The following is an 18977-nucleotide window of genomic DNA, read 5'->3' as shown; positions in this document are numbered from 1 at the left end:
GAACGATGATCCTCACTTCATAAGGGTTGTTGTAGAGATGAACCGAGATAAGGCAGGTGAGGGGACGTGACCTAGGGGGATGCTCCATCATTGATCATTTTAACCTCCTCTTTCACCACAAAGATGCAGGACATGCCCAGTGCACTCAAGGTTGTCAACTGCTGCACCGACTTACTAACTAAGGCCCTCCACACGTAGCACCTGAGTCAGGGCTTTTAATGAGTGCCAGGTGACCTCCAGTTCGGCTCTAACAGTCCAGGAGCTCTGAGTCGTGTTTCATGCAGGATTTCTTGAAGGAGCATTTTGGGAAGGACGCGCGCTGCTCGCTGCTCAGGGTGAGTGGGGCCACACCCTGGCGCTTGGGAGTTGGTGGCGGTGGTTGCATTTTGTTGTTGGTTTGTTTGTTTTAAAACATCCACATCCTGTCCCACAGCTGGGTCAGAAAATCAAGCTTTAGTTGTGGGATTTTTGTTTACTTTATTCACTGGCTGGGCTGGTCAGGAGTTTACCAGAGGTCAATGCCTTTATGTTGCTTGGATTCTGCGAAGAGACTCCAGCAGTTTCTGGCTGCTAAATCTGCTGGTGTGAAAAAAGGAACTTAAAAAAAAAAAAAGGTTGACCCACATGGTCTGGCTGTTTTAAGGATAAATTCATTTTTGTTTCGCTTAAAAAACAACACACTCGTAAATGTTTATGTGTTTTTGTTTTGCACAGGCAGCTTTGGCAATGGGAATTTTTGGTAGAAAAAAATGAGAAAGAAAGGTGGCAGCTCTCACAGCTGCAAATCATTGATTCAGCTCCACGTGGGGAGGGAGGGAGAAGAAAAAGAAAAGAGAAAACAAAAAAGAAAGACAAAAAGAAAAAAAAAAAGATTAGCTTCATTGCCAGAGGATGGGTCCCTTCATTTCCCATGAAGTCTTCCTCACATCCTTTCCCTCAGGATACTTCAGAGGTCCCGAGTGTATTTGATTTGTAAAGGCTGAGAGCAGACAAAATAGAGCAGCTCAAAAATGTCTCTCAAAATTTAATAACTAACATTGTATGCTATCTATGATAAACCCAATACATGTTCATTAAAGAAAAATGAGAACATATCGAAAAGGAGAAAGGGAGGGACGCCTGGGTTTCTCAGTTAAGTGTCTGACTTTGGCTCAGGTCATGATCTCGGAGGGTCCTGGAATCGAGCCCCACGTCAGGCTCCCTGCTCAGCGAGGAGTCTGCTTCTCCCTCTCCCAATCTCTCTGCTGCTCTGCTCTCTCTCAGATAAATAAGTAAAATCTTAAAAAAAAAAAAAAAAAGGGGAAGAATTCCTGGTCATCCAAACACAACTATTGTTGACATTTTCGTGTACTTTCTAGCACACTTTTTGCTTTATATATGTTTCCTTATTTGTTTCTCATAGATGTAATGACGGGGGGTGGGCGCTTCTGCACTCTGCATCTCTCACATAACAGATGATAGCATTTATGGAAGCCTTGCTATGTGCCAGGTACTGTCCACCACTACTCAGTATCCCTCAACCCGCCTGACATCCTCACCTGTCCATCATCAGCCCCAGCCACATAAATGTGGTTAAGTTCCTGTTTCTTTGGCATCACCTCGTGTGAGAACAGCTGGATGGTTTTACCCAGTTTGAAGGGCATTTGAGGATGATCTTACTTCAAATGAGCTATAGAACATGGAATTTTCACCATGGGAAGCCTCAGGTGTGTGTGTGTGGGGGGGTGAGGGGTGTGGCTCAGATTTTTATTTCTACCCAGAGGGAGTACTGTGACTCTTCTTTCTGAAAATTATACTAAGCTGAGTTCAGACATTTACAGTTTTAAAAGTTTGCTATAATTTTATGGATGGGTTCAGTATATTTCAAAATAATCATAATTTTTTCCCCATGGGGTACATGTAAGAAATTATACCTGACCTAATGCCCTCAGAAGGCATTGATTCAATGTCAGGAAGAATTTTTTAAAAAGAGAACTTTAGAAGAGTCTAACATGTCAAAATGGGATCTTGTTTGAAATCCAAAGAGGAGATATGCAATGAGACTTCATGGCAGTTGGCCAAGAGGCAGTTTTCCGAGGGCACCTGGGCAGGTGTCCAGCCTAGGAATGTTGAAACACCCAACTTGATAGGCATTCAGCCTTCAGGGCAATGAAACTGAGGTACAAATAGAGGCATCTGTGATGTCAAATGGGAGAGACAGGCATTGGATTAATTTGCAATGGACATACAGAACAAATAGTGATGTGCAATAGGCTTAGCCCAAAATTCCTGTGGACGGACGCTCCAAGATAAAATGAATCTGCTTCTCACATGACAACTCTATGTAATAATGATTCAGAATAAGACATGAAGATGTATTCATATATATCCCAACTCACAGGACAACAGATGTGTGTATAAAAACATTTTCTACCAAGCTGAAAATTACTAGAGGTCTGTTTGAATCATTACAACTCTAAACATTAATTTTCAAATAGCTTCTATTACATTTAATGATTCATATAAAGCAGCTTGAAATGATAATAAGGACGCACTTAAAACACTTTACTAGGGGCGCCTGAGTGGCTCAGTCGTTAAGCGTCTGCCTTCGGCTCTGGTCATGATCCCAGGATCCTGGGATCGAGCCCCGCATCGGGTTCCCTGCTCGGCAGGGAGTCTGCTTCTCCCTCTCCCACTCCCCCTGCTTGTGTTCCCTCTCTCGCTGTGTCTCTCTCTGTCAAATAAATAAATAAAATCTTTAAAAAAAAAAAAAAAACACTTTACTAAAACTTAGTAAGAAATGCTAGTGGTTCATGACATGGATACCATTATTAACCCTATTTTATAGAGCTGGGCCAGGACTAGGGTGAGGCAAGTGAGTTTCCTAGAGTACAAAATTTAAGGAGGTACCCACTTTCAGGCTCCTTAAATTTTGTCAAGCCTACAAGTGAGTGCTTCCTTAAATGTTGAGCCCTGAGTGCCTCACTTACCTCAAGTTAGTCCTGATGCTTTTATAGGTGAAGGAACTGAGGCTCTAAGAGGCTAATTGTCTGAAGTCCTCACCTATAAGTGGCAGAGTGAAAACCTGAGCCTGTTCTTGGTTAGCTCCAAGTGATTTCAGTTCTTCGTTTACCAAATATTGGCTGAAAGTCTGAGATGGGCACCACGGAAACACAATTTCTACCCTTCAAGAATTAATAAACATGGAGGGAAACAGACGTATGTGTAATAATATGAACTGTGCATTATCTTAACAGTAGGTATCAATTGGTGTACCTAAGGGAATGAACATTCTTTGTTTGCAAAAAACATCTTGGTAAATTCCTGAGCTGAAGGAGAAAGTCTGTGTTGGCCAAAAAATAAAGAACAAAGTGGTTGAGTTGCTCATGGGAAAATGAGAGATAGAAGGAGGAGAAGGAGAGGGAGAGGAGAGAGAGGAGGAGAAGAAGAGGAAGAAGGGGAGGGGGAGGAGGAGGGAAGGAGGGAGGGGGAGATAGAGGAGTAGGAAAAGCTGGGGGGAAGAGGAGGGAAGGGAAGGGAAAAGAAGGGGAGTAGAGCAGAGATGAGAGGATCCAATGAGCTGGTGTGAAGTTGGGGATTATGTAGGAAGAAATGGCACTAAGAAACTTAAAACAATATTTTAAGAATAGAAATGCCACTGCCTGCATTTCCCCCTGCGCCCCCCCCCCCCCCCCCCCGCCAAGTAGTCAGGTAGTCTTCTGTACCACAAATGCTTATTCTAAAGAAGGGTTTGTATTGGAGACTTAGGAAGGGCATGGGACCACTGCCAGCCCATGTTGAACATTTGTACAAATTGGTAAAAGGAGCCCCTTCTGGGTGGGTACAGAAGGTGAGCAGGGCACAGGCTAGTTTTTTCGACCTCTTTGCCCCCTTAGCTTGGTGGTGCCCTTGAGCAGGGCACAATCTATATAGCCTTATATGGTGCCTCTCGTCATATTGGGGTCAACGTTGTGCAGACCAGGGGCAGCATGCCTAAAAGCAGGAGGTGCAGCTGGGGGATGGGGAAAATACAGATCCCTGGGAATTCACAGAAGCCATAGGAAAGGTTTCAGATTTCCACAGGGCACAAAACTGGAATTCAATGAACCTTATCCAGCTCTACGGGACCAAGATCTGGATTGCCGGTATAGACACACAACTAACCATAACGTGGTATGTGTGTTGATGGAAGTAGGTACAAAGTGCTGTGGTGTCCAACAACTAATCCTGCTTGGGACAGCTGGGAGGCTTCCTAGCAGAGGTGACATTTAAGATGCTATTTAAAGGCTGAGCTTGCTGAAAAGATGGTGTGTTAGGGCCCTGGGGAGAAATTCAGTTTGGTTGCAGCAAGGCTTGTGTATGCGGAAGTGGCATGGCATGGGAATGGAGGAAAGCCCCAGCTGAACTATTAAGGGTCATAAGTGCAAGGTTTTGCACTTTCTGCTCCTGTAGGATCATAGGAACCACTGGAAAATGGCTAAGTAATTAGCAAGTTTTTCTCTGGCATGGAGGAAGAGGATGGAGCAGGGTGGGAATGTTTGCCATGTTCCAGGTGGTTCAGGATGAGACCAGAACTAAGGTAATAGCAGTAGGGATGAAGAAAAATGTACTCCTTTAAGCAAAGGGTTGCCAGGACTTGGTGGGAGTCCTATTGGTCACAGCTGGATGGAATTTTCTAGTTTGGACGACTAGGCACATTATTGCTTTCCAGTCCCCAAACCAGAGTGCTCACTGCTGTGTGTTGAGGGTCTCATCCCCCTCCATGCCTTGTGCTGAGGACAACAGAGAAGTTGTTTCTTTGTATCCTGGACCCAGGGTCAAAGAAAGGGGAGCATCCAAGGGCAGGGAAGCTGTGCACAACTTGGCTTTTTCTTATACATTCAGGGCAGAGTAGCATCAGGTCAATCAGGAAAGGGCTTTCCAGAAGGTGGCTGATGGAGCAGAGAGTAGGCAGAGAGTGAGAAGGAGTCCTTCTATGTACCTCCACCAAATTCCCGAGAGCAGAGCAAGTGAGCTGAGCCAGCACTTGGCACGAACATGGAAGAATGCCACTAACACTGAATCAGTTGAAGAATGTCCAGATAGCAGAACAGTGACTGAATCCCCCTCTCCCCTTTCTAGTGCCCTATCTTTGTGGGTCAACCTGAGCCAAGGCTTTGTTCTAAGGGGCTCTCAGGAGCAGGAAAGGCCATCTGAGGTCTGAAGTTACAGGATCCTCTAAGGTGAGTGCTGTAGTTTTGACAGGTAATATTTCTCCCATTGTACAGATGATGATATTGAGGCCCAGGGAGACTAAGTAACTTGTTCAAGGTCCTCCAGGCAGCAAGGCCTAAAGCCAATAATGACAGGTCCATCTCTGGGGGTGGGTACTATGGGCAGGCATTGTTCTCAGCATCGTGTTTTTTTCTTTCCACTTTGATTGAGATATGATTGATATATAACATTGCAGTAATCCAAGGTATACAAAATAATTATTTGATATCTCAATATATTATGAAATGATTGCCACAATAAGTTCAGTTAACATCCATCACCTCACATAGTTAGTAACACTTTCTTTTTCCTTGTGATGAGAACTTTTAAGATATACTCTCTTAGCAACTTTCAAATATACAATACGGTATTATTAATTATAGTCACCATGCTGTATGTTACATCCCCGGGACTTATTTATTTTATAACAGGAAGTTATACCTTTTTTTAAGTAAGCTCCACACCTAGTGTGGAGCCCAGTGTAGGGCTCGAACTCACAAGCTTGAGATCAAGACCTGAGCTGAGATCAAGAGTCGGATGCTTAACCAACTGAGTCAGCCAGGTGCCCCAGAAGTTTATATCTTTTGACCACCTTCACTCGTTTCATCAATCCACCACCCCTGCTTCTGGAACCACCAATCTGTTCTCTGTATCAGTGAGTTTGGTTTCTTAGATTCCACAAACAAGTGAGATCATACTGTATTTATCTTTCTCTGTCTGACTTATTTCACTTAGCATAATGCCCTCAAGGTCCATCCATGTTGTCACAAATGACAGGATTTCTTTATTATTTGTGGTTGAATAATGTTCACATTTTCTTTAGCCATTCATCTGTCAATGGACACTTAGGTTGTTTCCATGGCTTGGCTCTTGTAAATAAGGTTGCACTGACCATGAGGATGCAGATATTTTTGAAATGGTAATTTTGTGCCCTGGTTTTCAGCATCTATTTGAATCATGTCATCCCTGTGACATTGGCACTTGCTTTATCCCCATTTTACAGATGGGGAAACCAGGATACAGAGAGCTTAAGTAACCTGCTCAGGGTTACAAATCATATGTATGGAGCTGAAATTCAAATCCAGGCAGTCTGACGTCAGAGCGGGCAACCATGTTGCTCCTTTGAGTTCAGCACCAGCAAAGTCTGGTCTTTTCAATATATTAACGGTCAGTTCTTGGCATACAGATGCCAAATGGGATGCCAATAATTTCATATACAAGGGATTTCAAAGGCATACCTCTGGGGAGCTCATTTCAGCCACATTGTAGGAAATAAATTGCTGGAGTTTAGCGTCTTAAATTCAGATCACAAGCACAGTATTAGCAGTGGGGTGGAAGTATTAGTAGTATTCATCTTATTAAATGAACTTCTGTTTCCTGGAATTTGATGGCATTCCCATACACATACAGATAGTTTTGGATGGTCCATGGGGAAACTGTAAGTATACTTCCTAATGCAACTTTTTTAGTTATAAAAGCTATAGAAGTCCGTGGTAAGCAGTCTGCATTTTAGTACCCCTAAAAACAAGGCATTCTTTTATTTGCCCAACTATAGGGTCATTATATCACTCCCTTCCCAATCTAGTGCCAATGAGACACACAAAGATTGGACAAAGAAATGGCATTTAATGGACAAAGGGTTTTTGGCAGGGAAGTGGGCATGACCCAGAATACTGGAAAATGACACTGCCTTTCTTCTACTTTTGGGATTGAGATTGAATCCAGTGGTAGACTGACTACAAAAAAAAAAAAAAAAAAAATGCCTGCAGTTCTTCAAGTACTTTGCAATGTGACTTTGTCAGCCATTAAGAGATGGAGTCTTTTTCCCTACCCATTTTGAATCTGGTTGTCTTCTGAATTGGTTTGGCTGGTAGAATGGGACAGAAGAGATTGTATGTCAGTTTGAAACCTAAGGTCCTGCACACTTTTGCTCTTCTCTTGCTCTTCTGCCTTCAGCATGAGAACAGTACTGACCTAGGCTTCTGGGAGATGGGACACTATGTGGGCCAGAGCTGAGTCATCATCCCAGCTGAGGCCATCCTAGATCAGCCACGTCCAGCAGACTTGCCATCTGGCGGCAGGCACATGAGCAAGCCCAGTGGACATTATGCGAGCCCATTTCAGATCAGCATAGTTGTTCAGCCAGCCCTGAAATACATGAGAAACAATAAGTGGTTGTGATTTTTTTAAGCCACTAATTGTTGGGGTGGTTTGTTATGCAGCATTCTTAGTGGGAACAGATAAATGATAAAAGTACCAAGGGCAAATCTCACAGTGATACAGGAAGTCTGTTCCCCTCCAACATGCCCTCTTTCCTGTGTGCCTGCTTACTTCTTTTGCATTTGTGTCCAATAGCGGCTGCAGCCCCACCCTCACTCAGACCCCCAGAAGTCAGGCCATGAGTTACCTACTTGGAAAAGGTGGCCAATTCTTGCATTACAAATGTATAGAGGAAACCACACTCGTGCTCTAGCCCAGAAAAACAAGTCACCGACATGGAAGAAATCCAGACCTTTCTCCTTTATTCCTGTGCTTATATTTTAATCCATTTCCGCTCAATTCCTGACCCTGGCTCCACTTCCGGTTTAGAGAGGGCTATAGCAGAGAGTTTAGAATCAAGAAACCTGGAGTTGCACAGATCTGGATTTAAACTCTGGCTCTGCTGCTTACTAGCTATGTGTCCTTGGAAATGTCCCTTAACTCATTGAGCCTCAGTTTCTTTGTACTAAAAGTGGGGATGATAACTCTCTATCTCTACAGTATTATGAGGATTAAGTGAAATATGTATTTAGGACATATTAAGTGCTCAATAAATAGTAGTTTTGACTAACTGGTTGATTACCCAACCCATTCTCTCCAGTTCCTGACTCTGGGGCCCCCTTTCAGAACTCTGGTTCAGATTCAGACTGCTCGCTCTCCTGCCCCCCGCCCGCCCCAACAGTACTCCCACAGAACCTGGTCGCTTAGGACCTGAGCCCAATCTCCAGTCCCTGTGAGCCCCCGGGCTGGTGTACTAGTGTGTCCTGGTACAGATTCGCTCTGGAATGGCACAGAATGGAGTCAAAGCCCTGTTGCAAGTGGGTCAGTGGGCAAGCCCGCCTCCCCCAAACCCCCAAGCTCTGCTGACCGCTTGCTATTATTTTCACATGATGCAATGTTCCCTCTCCCCTTTGGAGCAGTATTAAGTTTCCTTCCATTCCCATACACTTCAGAGACTGCTGCCCCTCTCACATTTCAGACGCTGACCCGCTCCTTTGCACTTTTCCCCTCTGCTTGTCTGGAGACCTGCATAATGAAACTCAGACAGCGGTGACTGCTGGGCTCTGTCTAACTTCCCCTCAGTATGGGTGACGAGGGCTGGGCTGCTGGGCCTTGCAGGGAGCGTGCTCCTCCAATGGCCTAGACGTAGACCGGGGCCAGAGCGAGCCTGGTGACTTCATTTCTTTTTGTCAGATCAGAGGTTCCTCGCTCTGAGGAGAAAGGCAAACACTTTTGATCTGAGTGCGGGGGGAGGGGCGGGGCGGTGGATACATGCGATATATAAAATGAAACAAGCTTTCCAAAAACAACAAGGCTGAATCCTAACTTACATTTGGGGCGCACTGTAGCTTGGAAAGCGCTTTTCACACGCGGTGTCTCCTTCATTCTCACAGCGGCCCTGGGAGGCAGGCGGGACAAGGATTAAGAGCCCTGTTTAACCATGAAGTCACACAAGTTGGGTGACAGAGTCCCAGCCCACATGCAGGTCTCTGGACCCCACACCCAGCACTCCATCCTCTGTTTTATGCTGTCTTCTCTCTTGCATTTCACCCCATGACTTCAGCCCAACATTTGTAAAACTTTCCCATAGAAACATCCCTGATGCCAGAGGGGAATGAGCATCCTGGAAATGCAAAATTACTACCAGATTCTGTGCTTTATCTAAAAAAAAAAATTCATTCAAACTATGAATTCTAATTCAATAATTATGTCATATTCATATTAAATATAGTTTTATAGTCTTAATATACAAGTAAGGTTTTATTGTAGCTTCTTTCAGACAAAATATTCCAGGAACATGGCTTTGCTTAACCCCTGCTAACTTCAGGGGTTTGTGGCCCCAGGTTTTCGATGCTTTCAACCAGTAGGCAAGATGAGTATGCAACACACACTCCTATAACCACAGCAAGCACCTGAAGAAATGCTTTATTTTAGCCCTGACCCCTGTAAGGATGTTATTTTTTAATTGGCCTTTTTAGCTGGGCCTTCCTTTAAACCATCTGCCGCAAGCATTCCATCCTGTGCTGACAATGGAAAGACACATGTTTGTAAGGTATGTTTAGCATCTGTGAGGCTGAAGGAATGAGCTTTCTGGCATTGCCAGATGCACTGAGTACATGTGCAGAACAGAATACACGTGCTCTCGGCAGGAACCAAAACCGGGGAGCAAGCCCAGCTAAACGGCTAGCTGTGTGGCGTCCCGTTGAAGGGGCTGAACGTGAGATTTAGGTCCTTGGAGTTGTCAGAAGCTCCATATAGTACCTTACATCACCCTTGGAGCAATTCTCTCTAGGCAGAGCCTTGAAGAGGGATCCCACTGTCACCCAGGGAACACTGTCCTCTCTGCTCCCTGCAAGTGACCGAGGATCTCTAAATCGTAACTCGGACTCCAAAGGGCTCTGCTGGCTCCAGCTAGACTTGCCAACCTTGCTTGTGGGCTGTTTGCTTCAGAGAGGCCTCCTGGTGCCAGCGATCTACGCAGGTGGTAGGGACAATTGCAGCACGCTCATCAGAACAGATGAGACGTAGCCCCGAGTCAGACGTGGGGAGACTATCGTGAGAGCTGATTCCTTTGGTGTGGGTTAAGCAAATGGGAAAATATTCCAAAGTGCTCTTGCAATTAATTGGTTGCAACCATGGACTTGAGATTTGCTGAAGGAAAGAAAGCAGGATGATCTCAATAGCTAGCATGGACACAAGCTTCCTCTGTGCCAAGCGCTAATCTAAGCATCTTAAATGCATTAGCTCATTGTCTTCTCACCGTGGTCCTACAAGGTAAGTGCTATTATGATCATCCCCTTTTCACTAGTAAGGACACTAAAGCACAGAGAAGGTAAGAAACTGGCCCAAAGTAAATGGTTAGTATGTAGCAGAGCTGGGATTTCAACCCAGGGACTCCACACTTGTAATCATACTACACTGCCTTTCGCTGCCGGCACAATGCACCCAAGAATGATAGTCACAGAACCTTCTTTAGCCCTATTTATGCCAAGCACTGTGCTCAGTGCTTGACACATTCTATCTCCCACAATCCTTAAAACATTCCTGGAGAGAAAGTCCTGTCATTACTTCCATTTTCTAAATGAGGAATCTGAGGCTTGGAGATGTTAACTGGCCAGACATGACATAGCTAGTAAATGACACGAAAGCCCATTTACTAGTGTTAATCATTTTATTCTACTGCTTCCATGTAAACTGCATACACTGTAAATAGCACAAAACAAATGAAACAGTTTTGCGAAGATTCTCCTTTGTATTCTGGACACTAAATAGGTACAAATTCATTTCTAAGGAAATGGTATGGGATTTGAGATCTGGGAGGCAAGCAATATGATGAAAAGCAGAGGACCCCAAGCTCATGGCCAGAAGATCTAGGTTCACATCCTATCTTTGGTTCTCACATTCCAGCCTCAGTTTCCTCATTTGTAAGGTGGCAGTGATGGCGAAAGCTAGCTGTGGGGATTACATGGTAAGACATATGTGGTGCTATTATTATTTAATATGTGTAAGGTAGTTTTTTTTGTTTTGTTTTTGTTTTTGTTTCTGTATTATAGATCACTCTTGGTGTTGTACATTCTAAGGATTCTGACAAGTATATAATGACATGTATCTACCGTTCTAGTATCCTAAAGAGTAGTTTTAGTGCTCTAAAAATCCTCTGTGCTCCATCTATTTATCCCTCCCTCACCCCTCCCACCCCCTAGCAATCACTGATATTTTTTACTGTCTCCATAGTTTTACCTTTTCCAGAGTGTCATGTAGAAGGAATCATACAGTATGTAGCCTTTTCAGATTGGCTTCTTTCACTTAAGAATATACAATTAAGTGGGGCGCCTGGGTGGCTCAGTCGTTAAGCGTCTGCCTTCGGCTCGGGTCATGATCTCAGGGTCCTGGGATCGAGCCCCACATCGGGCTCCCTGCTCCGCGGGAAGCCTGCTTCTCCCTCTCACACTCCCCCTGCTTGTGTTCCCTCTCTCGCTGTGTCTCTCTCTGTCAAATAAATAAATAAAATCTTTAAAAAAAAAAAAATATATACAATTAAGTTTCTTCTATGTTATTTCACTGCTTGATAGTTCATTTCCTTTCAGTGCTGAATAATGTTCCATTGTCTGGATCCCTCTTTCTTATAGTTTATGTATTTGTTTATTTTTTCCCCAAATCAATAGAGCTTTTATTGCATTTTTAAAATATCACAAGTAAGTTTGAAAAATCATCTGGCATCTTGCTGTTTCTATAGCTGGACAAATTAGATCTTATTCATCAGCCTGCTGAACTGATCCTTTTTCAGAAACATAGATATCTAAGCATCCAAAATTTTCTGCTACCCTTGTTTCCAACTGTTGGGGGCATGCTGAATCAAAGCGGCTGAGTTTGATGCAAGTTCAATGTCATTTCCTTCAAGAACTAACTCATCTTTCTGGGCTTGAGATACTGAACAAGCAACACCTCGCCTCATCTGAACTCTGCAGATGTATTTTTCACCCAGGAAATTTTGGATTTCAACAAGAGAACCATTCTCCTGAATAACAACATGGATGGGGAAGTGAACCACACAGACCTCATCTGGAAACAGAAGCCCAGTGTAACACCCTTGATCATGTTCTGTACGTGACTACAGGTAGTACAAACAGTAGTCAACTATTTGCCACCTCAGAGCCTCTTCTTTTCCTTTCCAAGGAGACTGAGTTCTACGTTGATGTGATTGAAGTCCCTTCACAGGGTTCCTCTGGGGCCCTTCACAATGACAGCAGGTCCCTTCAGAGTGATGTCACATCTGTTGGAATGTTGACAATCTGATAGCTGAAATGGTCTTTATTCTTGCAGTAGATGCAGCAAAGAGCTATAGTTCACTTATTAAGGCAGTTTTTTTAAGTTCAACTCTTCATTTTATAGATGAGAAAACTGAATCCTAAGGAAGTTAGAAAAACTTGCTCAAGTCCTGTGACAGAGTCATGACTCAAAAGTAACTCTTCAACCTCAAGTCCAGCACTTTTGGCTACTTTACTGGGCTGAGTGACATTTTTCTAGAGTTTGTGTTTTAGGATCTCCTCTTGTTACTTGCATCCATTTGCTGAACTACTACTTTTCTTGTATTTGTGGAATTAGAGGTCAAAAAGAGTTTGCATAAGGCAAATGCACACTCTCTACAACCGTCTGGTGGTTTAAGAGCTTCCACTTCCTTCCTCATGTAGAAGTTTTAAAGATTTTTATTTATTTATTTGACAGAGAGAGAGACAGCGAGAGAGGGAACATAAGCAGGGGGAGTGGGAGAGGGAGAAGCAGGCTTTCCGCTGAGCAGAGAGCCGGACGCGGGGCTCAAATCATGACCTGAGCCAAAGGCAGATGCTTAATGACTGAGCCACCCAGGTGCCCCCTCATGTAGAAGTTTTAAAAGAGCAGCTGAAAAGTAGCAAAATTGGCAAGAGGGATTTTTTAATATCCTCTGTCTTCTGCTCATCTTTGGAGGACATACCACCAAATGATCATGTGAACTGGAAGACAAAGAAAGCATAGTAGGGATTTTTCAGGTAGTCTCATCTGTTGTCAGGGCAGGTGAGGTGTAGTGAGAAGAGGAATAACTAAAAAGAAGTCCAGTAGGGATCAAAGGAAAGTCCTACACTTCGGTTCAAAAAAAAAACCAACTGTGCCAGATGCAGGGTATGGTAGAATATTCCACACAAAAAGGGCCTTGGGGTTTTAGTTGTATAAGCTCAATAAGAAACAATATTGCTATGGGGTTGTCTAAAAAGCTACTGCACTCCGGGCGCCTGGGTGGCTCAGTCATTAAGCATCTGCCTTCAGCTCAGGTCATGATCTCGGGGTCCTGGGATCGAGCCCCGCATCGGGCTCCCTGCTCCGCGGGCAAGCCTGCTTCTCCCTCTCCCACTCCCCCTGCTTGTGTTCCCTCTCTTGCTGTCTCTCTCTCTGTCAAATAAATAAATAAAATCTTTAAAAAAAATAAAAAAATAAAATAAAATAAATAAAAAGCTACTGCACTCTTAGAGTGCATTAATAGGGCTGCTTACTAGTCCTGAGCCTGTCACAAACTGAGAGACTCAAGTTTTTTAAATGTTGAAGAGTGAGGAATGTTTTAATCCCTCTGTATTCTTATTTAAGTACAGATATACAAGAAGGCCCATTTGTGGATGTCGTATCTGAACTGTGTAGGCCTGAGTCTGCCTTCAACTCGGGTCGTGAACTCAGGGTCCTGGGATCGAGTCCCACATCAGGCTCCCTGTTCAGTGGGGAGCCTGCTTCTCCCTCTCCATCGGACCCTCCTCCCTGCTTGTGCTCTCTCTCAAATAAATGGATAAAATCTTAAAAAAATAAACCATGTACTGACAAACTGGAGTATGACCAGAGGCTGCTGACTAGGGCAGTGGGCACTGGAAAGGAACCCACCTTTGTGGGGGGCTTCTAAGTACTGGGCATTGGGCTAGGGCTTTATCTACATGGTCTCAGTACATCTTCACACCAACTCTGAAATATAGTTCTTATTAATGTCATCTGCATATTTCTAGAGGAAGAAGCTTACCCAAGATCACTCCCCTTGAGAGTGATGGGGCTGGTTCCTAACACCATGTTCTTCCCACTACCAGGGAATTGAAAGCTCTTAAAAACCATATCATAAGTGGACAGCTGAAGAAACCAGGCACACACAGCTATCCAAATACATTTGAAATATTGTCAAGTGGAACAGGGAGCTAGATTTATTCTTCTTTGGTCCCAGAGAAAATTAGAGCCAAAAGATAAGTGTTACAGGGAAGCACATAGGAAGTTAATGTCAGGAAGAACTTTCTATCAGAGGATGCTTCAGTAATTGATCTTCCTTAATTCATCCCTCACTGGAGGAGCATTCAAGGAGAAGCGGACTGGCCAGTTGTCAGGGGCATTTTTCGTTCACTCAACCAGTATTTAATAAGTAGCTATGATGTGTTATCACTGTTTTAGAACTTGAAGATTCGGCAATGAAAAAACAGAACAAAAATACGTGTATTCTTGCCTTAATAGGGTTTACATTGCAATGGAATATAATGGTAGAGGTCATTGCAACATTTTCTGGTATATCCAACTAGTGGACCCCCCAAGATACCAGTCATAGACAGTCATCTGTGTCATTGTCTCCTCATTGCAACATTTTCTGGTATATTCAACTAGTGGACCCCCCAAGATACCAGTCATAGATGGACACGGTGCCAGTGTCCCCTCAACTAGTACCACTGCTGGGCATGCTGGCTCAACCTCTAATTCCCAAATCCTGTGAATCTTTGCTAAGGGCACTCTGTGGTCACTGGAGCCCATCCCACCTTTATTCTAGAAGTGATGAAGGAATTGACATTCCCCCAGCAGCTGTTCCCCAGTGACTGATGGGATAAAAACTGTGATCTTCTTGTCTCTCAGTTGGGATAACTCTGAGACACAGGATCCATGGTGCCTCCCTGAGTCCCTCAGCAGGATGGCGCTCCAGTTGTCCACAGTGTACCCTTGCTTGATTGGTTCTTTCTTGTCCCTAGCTCGTTTCCCATTGCCCGACTCATTGTCCCTGGAGCTACTTCCCAAATAAACCATGTGCACTTGAATTCTTGCCTCAAAGCCTGCTTCTGGGGGATCCCAAAGTAAGGCAGTCCTTATGATTCTTGAACACTGGCTGAATGTCAAGGGATTTGAGTTTTCATCATGGCTCTTGGCTCTGTGCAAGTCACTAACCTTCCTAGCTCCTCGTATTATCACTTGTAAAATAAGAGCATCAGACCAGATGAAATATATGTGTATATATATTTGAAATATATATCTATATTCCTACCCACAAACATGCCTAGTATTTAATTTTGTAGCCTCCTTTACATGGTTTGAAAGAACCTTCACATCCATATCCCATTGATCCTCAAAATACCTCTGCGAATTAGACTGAATAGAGACAATTTTGCCTATTTAAGAGATTAGACAATTGCATGGGTTTCCTTTTATCTCTTCTAAACCTTTAACTGATGTCCTGGAGTTTGAGCAATTCCCATCCTGTTTTCCTAGTCTCTATCTCCAATCTGATGCAAAGAACAAGTTTCCTGTTTCTTGATTATTGAATCAAGAGGTTATGGCCAGCAAATGGCTAGACTCGTGGCTAAAATAAGAAGGGATCCAGAGCCTTTGGAATATAAAATTCCATCTTAAATAGCCCATACGGGTTAGGTGCTGTGTGGGATGAGACTGTGGGAGTAGACATAGACCCGGGCTACATGCAAGTGGATTTGTGGATCACAAACCCACACTCTGATAAGAGGCAGCATGAGATACATTTTTGTATTTTCTACAGTTTATAAAAGCACTTTTACAGCTTTAATCTCATTTGATTCTCATTAACCCTGTGAAATACAATTTTTATTATTATCATTTTGATGGGAACACAGAGGCCAGGAGAGGTTGAGTAGATGCGAAAAATGTGAAGTAAGTCTCCCTTGAAATGTTAAGGCGTGTGCCAGTGGAGGTTTATCATGCCCAGGCCTGTTCCCTGGAAAGCTGTGGTTATGATTTCTCTTGTAGATGTGTAGATTCAAACAGAGGGGGCTTTCCAGAATACACTGGAAGAGCTCAGTCATAAAGAGGGGAAGAGTAAAGACAGTGATGCTACAGATTCTTCGAGGTAATGAGTAGAGAGATGATCCCATGTCACTATGCAGAGAGGGAAATCAGATGATGGCACTCCAATGAGCCTTAGAGATCATCCTGGTCCAAATTCCTCTGTGATCCAGAGCAGGGAGGTACTTTCTTTAAGGTTACACAACTTGTAGGGTGAGCCATCATCCTGGTTTGCCCTGAAAGTCCTGCCTTCCAGGAAACCTGAGTCTGGAGCAAAGTAGGATGGCTGGCCACTCTATGACTGATAAATGTATCTGACATTTCCCAGTCTGTCTGGTTCCAGAAGACCACTTGTTTAACTACACTGACACAATATGATTGTGAGGGAGTTACTTTGCCCCTCCAATTTCATATTCTCATCTGTAAAATGGAAACAAAAATATCAAATGTAGAGTTGTGTGGGGTGCCTGAGTATGGCTCAGTTGTTTAAGCATCTGCCTTCAGCTCAGGTCATGATCTTGGGGTCCTGGGCTGGAGCCCCAAGTCAGGCTCCCTGCTCAGTGGGGAGTCTGCTTCTCCCTCTCCCTCTACCCTTCCCCCCACTCATGTGCCTACTCTCTTTCTCTCAAATAAATAAAAAAATACAATCTTAAAAAAAAAGAATTGTGTGGATTAAATCAGAAAATGCATGGAAAATGCTCCCTAAATGGTAGATACCATACTATTGTTATTACTTACCAACACTAGAGTTAGGTTATCCTGACCTTCGACCTTCCTCTCTGTCACTCCTTTTCGCCTCCAGCAGGATTCACAAATCACCATTATGGTTTTTTTCTGCACATGAAATAAAGTCTCCATATTATAACTGGAAATTTTGGTAAACTTGTATGCCCAGGAAGCCTCCCTCTTTTTAGTGACCAAAAAGCTTTTGTTTTCTGTACTAAAAGTCACACGTTCCGAGAGGAATTTCGGCATATAGTATAGTATATTTCTTAAATCTCATCCAATTATGTAAAATAAGACTGTTTTGGATATAGCTACAATTTCTTCACATTTGTCTGTTGCTGTCCCTCCCCATGCAACCATGCTACATTACATTATATAGAGAAAATAACAAAATCCAGCATTTCATGCTAGTTTTAGAAGGCTGTCCTGTTCCCCTGTTGTCGTGCTCTGAGTGGGCGTTTGAACTCTGAAACCCCGCAGACTGAGCGCCTGAAACAGGCTCTTTCTGTGTCTCAGTGGGAAACTCTTTGCTTCTCTTCTTCAGTTTCTTCAGCTGTAAAACAGGAATCCAAATAATTCCCTTTAGCTCAGGGATTCTCTGAGCTCGCCTGCAAAATGACACAGAGATGAAAAACCCAATAGTGACAATGCATGCCTAACACTGTTATGAGTCTAGAGCTCAGAGTTCAATGAGATTAAAAAAAAAAAGAAAGAAAGAAAGAAAAATAAAAAGATCCAGCATCCAAGAGGAAAAACCCAAAGTGCTCTATGATCAAACTAAGGTATTTTGTGCATAGCTTTTGGGGATCAATTTCCGTGCAACTTCCTGAGGAGAACTTGCAAATGTTTCCCTACTCTTTTCCCTAAAGGAAGCCTTCTCCATTACAGTTTTATAGGATTCCCACCCACTTTTTTTTTTTTTTAACTGTCGTAAAGAAAAAATTGAGTAGAGCTTCCTTGCTGATTGTGGAGAACAAATCTTGTATCTCTTTGGAAGCTTGTTGATCAAAAGATCTGTGTCATCTGTGGGTAGTACATTTCTCTGAGGGGAAAACAGAGTAATCAAGAATGCTTCTCTTCTCAGAGGAAAACAGATGCACCGTGTGTGTATTGGGGCTGTGTTTAAAAAACAAAGTCAAGAGCCTGAGAGAATTATAATGGTGTTCTCCCTGCAAATGTGTGGGGATAAATGGTGACTCAAAAAGTGACCTCACATTCCAGAGCTTTTGGTGTCTATGGCAAGAAGCAGATAAAATGTGTCAATAAAACCTGGCATTTATTAGAGAGATAAAGAGGCCTGGAGTAAATGGTATACTCTGAGTAAGACAGGAAAACAGGAACATTTCTGTACTTTGTTACCAACTTTTGTCTTGGGTCAGGTGGTAACTGGGTTTATTATTTAGAATTTTTAACATAGTCCCTCAGAATGATTGTTAGTTTTTGGAGTGCTCTCATCTTGGCTTGCTAGTGTTTACAAATCACACCAGGCAATAGATCTTTAACTCTCTTATTACAAAATAATAATAGAAAGTGGATTGTGTGTAGTGCATTTTCTCTAGGGAATGAAATTACAAAAACAACCATAAGCATTTCACTGTTTGAAAAAGCAAAACAAAACAAACCATACACGTACAGAGAGTCAACTGATTCTCCTCCCATGGGTGGCTCCTCCATAGCTGTATTTAACTGTCTAGGGCAATTATCCTCGCAGTGACCTCTGTTTCCTAGTGGCAAAATCCAGGATAGTCAGCATACTTAAAAGTTGGTTATTCTTGGGGTGCCTGGGTGGCTCAGTCAGTTAAGCATCTGCTTCCGGCTCAGGTCATGATCTCGGGGTCCTGGGATCGAGCCCCTTGTGGGGCTCCCTACTAAATAGGGAGTCTGCTTCTCCCTCTCCTTCTGCCCCTCCCCCTCCCCTGCTCATGCTTCCCCCCCAACCCCCACCCCCAGCTCGTGCTCTCTCTCTCTCTTTCAAATAAATAAATAAAATATTTTTTAAAAAGTTGAATTCTTCTTTGTATTTTATAGTTATGGTGAGAGATGAATGAGAAGATACATCTTTTTCTAGACCTTGGGTTTCAAAAACGTTTTTAGATTGGCTAGTGCTATATAGTTCATTACAGGCTTCCTGATCCACTGTTTAGGATGAAAGAGGAAAAATATTTTATATTGACAGAAGATCAAGA

The 18977-nt window shown here is 43.3% G+C and overlaps 1 pseudogene; it reads right to left on the bottom strand.

Annotated features, from left to right (window-relative positions):
• Nucleotides 1-11744: 11744 nt before the first annotated feature.
• LOC123860351 (large ribosomal subunit protein uL6-like) lies at nt 11745-16386 on the bottom strand (annotated as a pseudogene).
• Between the last annotated feature and the right edge of the window lie 2591 nt (nt 16387-18977).

The sequence above is a fragment of the Mirounga angustirostris genome, unplaced genomic scaffold (assembly GCF_029215605.1).
Source record: "Mirounga angustirostris isolate CCGP_5_RB_7025 unplaced genomic scaffold, mMirAng1.0.hap1 SCAF_4, whole genome shotgun sequence".
Taxonomy (NCBI): Eukaryota; Metazoa; Chordata; class Mammalia; order Carnivora; family Phocidae; genus Mirounga; species Mirounga angustirostris.
The sequence above is the reverse complement of the archived record's forward strand: the minus strand, read 5'-3'. Positions and strand labels throughout refer to the sequence as shown.